Consider the following 4,626-nt stretch of genomic DNA (forward strand, 5'->3'; position numbering starts at 1 on the left):
CCCCTGCACCCACATGGGAGGCACAGAAGAAGCTCCTGGCTCCTGGCTTCAGATTGGCCAAACTTTGGCCATTGCAGCCATTTGGGATGTGAATGAGCAGATGGAAGACCTCTCTGTCTCCCCATCTCTCTGTCTATAACTCTGCCTCTCTGAATAATTAACTAAAAAATAAGAAAAACAAGAACTGCATCTAAGAGTTCTACCTCCAAGTTGTACACGTCGGTATTTTATAAGCCAATTCAGTCCCCTAATATTGTGCTGTTCTTTAAACAAGCATTTCTGTGTGTATCCATATCCCTGTATACAGTGCATATGTGCCATATTTATTTAGTTACTTTTAGACTACAAAACACACCTGTGTGACCTTCTCCATCTCAGCCACCCTGCAAGGCAGGGCAAGGATTATCCGCTTACTCTCATTTTTTAATTTTTTAAAATTATTTATTTATTTATTGCCACAGAGTTAGACAGTGAGATAGACAGAGAGAAAGGTCTTTTTCCATTGGTTTACTCCCCAAGTGGTTGCTACAGCCGGCACGCTGTGCCTATCTGAAGCCAGGATCCAGGTGCTTCCTCCTGGTCTCCCATGCAGGTACAGGGCCCAAGCACTTGGGCCATCCTCCACTGCCTTCCTGGGCCATATAGCAGAGAGCTGGACTGGAAGAGGAGCAACCAGGACAGAATCTGGCACCCCAACTGGGAATAGAGCCCAGGGTGCCGGCACCACAGGGGGAGGATTAGCCTAGTGAGCCTTGGCACTGGCCACTTGCTCTCAATTTAAGTAGGAGTAGCTGGGGCTCAGAAGAACAAAGTGATTTACTTGGAGTCACACAGCTCATCCCTGACAAGCCCAGCATTTCTGATCCTGCATTGTGACCCTGTCCTTAAGCTGTTCTTCACTTTCTAGGCACCACTTCCCACTTGCCAGTGTGCCAGGAGCTACCCAGTCCTGTGCTCAACACTGAGGTGTCAGTCACACTCTATCAATTGGGCTGAAGCCAGACAGTGCCTCTCAGCAAAGAGGTTCATTTACTCTCACAACCACTATCTCTTGAGCCAAGCACAACATGAAGTGATACACTGGATATTGTGACACAAGGAGACAGACATACACTTACAGGAGAGAAACAATGAAGCAAATAATTACAATGAAATGAGATGAGCCTTTTAAAGGGAGGTAGGAAATTACATTAGGAGTAAATCCCACACAGAAGTCTAGAAGCAAGTTTGAGGAAGGCAGCTGCTAGTGGTCAGGTATCTAAAGCCACCAGACCTCACCCTGAGCCCTTTCTGTAGGTCATTTAACCTCACAGCCACCAGCACTGCCCCCAGAAAGAGGCAGAACTTGAAACAGAATGCCAATCTGCATGTTCCCCTGACTAATCTGCCACTTCCCACCCTCCAGCACTTATTTCTTTACAAATTAGGATTTCAAAACTTGAGAGCTGGCAAAGAGAAAGGGAGTGCTGATTTAAATACAAACAAACAAAACAACCCTCCAGCCCCTCCTGGCAGTATAGCAGCAAGATGAGCTGGTGGGAGCCCAAGCCATACCAAAGCATGCCCAGCCTCCCCCACATCAGGCTAAGCACCCCAAGCCCCTCCCCTGGGCCACCTCCTAATTACAAAATTGCAGAGAAGGGGCAGCTGGAGCATGCACCGTCAGCTGGTCAGCAATGTGGGAAGGAAAGAGAACTCCCCATGAAGGAGCCAAGGCCACCAGGGGGACACAAGGCAGCTGGGCAAATCCTCCACAGGACTGTGCAAGAAAGGCACTGCTGGGAGCAGACCTGTGTCTCCACTCTCCCCTGCTGCTCTGCAGAATGGCATCCTCTGTCTCTCCTCCCTCCTAACCCTAACTCCCAGTCCCTCAGGGTTAAACTCCTCTTTAAAACCTTCATTCCCTCTGATGCTGTCCCCCTAGAGGAGGGACAGAGAATCCACAAGGGACAAAAGCATCACCTAGGGAGGCTGCCTGCTAAAGACAAAGAACTCTGGGCAGCATTCCCTGTGGCTCTGCTCAGCAGGAGGAGTGCAGGCCCTGGGAATCTGCATTACACAGGATGATCCCCACACTCCCCACCCCTCCTCCACCACCACCGCCACCACACATGACCTGAAACAGGCAGTCCTGACATCACAGCGTGATGCCTGCCCAGGACATGTTCAAGCCCTTCCTGTCTGTGGTTTTTCATGACCATTTCTGCTTCATATAAACATCTTAGCTACCCACCATGACCACCAGGTTCCCGGGAAGAAGAAGTAGGACCCCCTCTTTGACCTAGCCTCCCTCAGGAAAGCCAAGGCCAAGCAATGCACCTCTAATGGGAAACCAAAGATCTCTGCCAAGAATCCAAAGGACAATGGGGCTTCAGCTAATGGCCAAGTGACCAACCATGCAGAGGGCAAAATATAGAGCTGAGCATTAACTCCAGTTTAATCAGGACTCCTAATCTACCTCCCAATAAACAGCAGCAAAGCAATGTCCTCCTTTGCTCACCAAATATTTCCTGAGTGTCTCCTCTGCACTGGGCACAGTTCTGAATACTCTTGGGGTCTTCTGGTGGTAAAGCGATCACACATCATCAGGAAGTATTTGATAGTGATTTCTCTTTGCAAAGTTACTTGAAACACAAGATTGTCTGTGATGTCAGGCCTCAGAACCACACAAGCGCCAAGTCCTGAATCCCATGTTCAGTGTTGCTCTTCTGCCTCCCAAACAGCTTTGTGAGCCTGTATGGGAAGGCCTGGGGACAGGGCGAGGCAGAACTGGGTGCTCTGTGACTGACAGCGAGGTCCTGCCCCAGCAGTGAGCTGAACTCCTTCCCTTAAATCAAAAGGCAGCCATGAAAGAGCTGACAGGACTTGAGGTAGCATCTGCTTGCATCTGCTACACACATATGAACGTGAGACTATGAACACAAGCCCTACTTAAACAAGTGGACTTAGGTAACAGACTCCAGTCCAAGGTCAGCAGGCAGAGGATCAGCATTTCCCACTCCCACACTCCTACTCCACACTCCCTGGCAATCAGAACCCTTCTCTGGCATTCCCAAGCCCCAGGGGCCTCCCTTCCTATGACAAGGAAAACATTGAGCTTATTTATGCACTCAGGGTATTGGACAGTCCTCCTTCAGCCCTAGGAGGATACCCACAGACTACATGCAAAGGCCTCTCCCCAGCTATGCTTCTTCTGCCTCCCCTGTCAATCCCTGTCCAGAACTCCCCCAACTCAGGCCTGCTGTTTATTTCTCACCTGAACTAGGAGACCCCTGCAAGTCAAATACTCCACCTCCACTGAGAACAGATAACCCATCCTGCCATGGGCCTGAGACACACACATGGGGGCAGGGGCTGCAGATGTGTCTCCCTAAGCCAGAGGGTGAAGGTGTCAGTGTAACTCACGGTCTGAGCACACACCAGAGACTCTAAGACCTTGTACCTGAATACTGCTCAAGTATCATCACAGCAAACCTGTTCTATATCACCCCAATCTCCCTGACACATGAATTCTAGTAGACTGTTCATTTCAAACAACATCTGACAAAACAAATTCACAGGACAAGAAAGTATCTGAGATTGGGGATTCTCTATCCCTAGTCCATCTGACTCAGGGACTCAGTTTCTCTAATAGGAGCTCACATCTGAATCAAATAAAAGGAAAAAGAAGTCAGAGGAAACCCAGGCCTAGTCCTGGTGTGTGGATAATAATAGAGAGCAGCTGGAACAGCACAGAAAAGGGGTTTTGAGCCTCTCTCCCTCCTTTCCCACATTACTATAAATGGCAAGGGAAGAGATGGTGCAGCTTCTGCTGTTTAGATACAATGTGTGCATTTTGATTCAGAGAAAGACCTCCAAATCATCAACCTAGGGTTGACCTGCAAGCATCCCTGGAAAAACTACCTGTGGGAAGAGTTCCAGAAAGCACTGGATCCCTAATGAACACTGTAGAGCCTGCTGTGCATCTGTCTGTGGGGGTGAGTGTTGAATGGCCCATGGATGGACACGTTGCCACCTGCAGATCCTGGGCTTGGGAAATGCTCCCAAAGTGCTTCATGGCCTTGAAAAGGAAAAGGGAAATGCCTCTGGACTGAATGGATGGCCGTACAACTGCCCAGGTGCCCAGGGGGAAGCTAAGTCCCAGTGCACCAGGGAAAGCCTGGTGACCTGGGCACTACCCCCATTCCCCCAGCAACAGCAGATCTCCTAAAAGCCAGGCCCTGGTGCATGAGTCTGCACATCCATGCTCACAACCACACACCCCTCACCCTTCCTATGCTCTCAGGCCTCCACATGCCTTCCCTCTGGCCCCCACCCCCACAGCCGCCTGCACCTTCCACTGGCTCCTATCACAACAAGGCCCTGTAGTCTGTTCTCCACTGCAGGTCTGGTCACGTTCATGGTACTGACCCAGTCCCCCAGCCTCCACCCAGAAGACAGCAAATGGACCCAGGGGCACAGAGAAGCCTGAAAGAGATGGAAGGGACCCTCCCACTCTGGTTTCTAAGTATAGAACTCACTCATGAGTGCCACATCCTGCAAAGAGATGATGAGCTCACCAACAACTCTGAAAGCACCTGCAAGCCTCATCAGGGGTGGAGACTGGGGGGATGCCCTTGGCAAGTG

Source organism: Oryctolagus cuniculus, chromosome 16, assembly GCF_964237555.1.
Source record: "Oryctolagus cuniculus chromosome 16, mOryCun1.1, whole genome shotgun sequence".
In the NCBI taxonomy this organism is placed as follows: Eukaryota; Metazoa; Chordata; class Mammalia; order Lagomorpha; family Leporidae; genus Oryctolagus; species Oryctolagus cuniculus.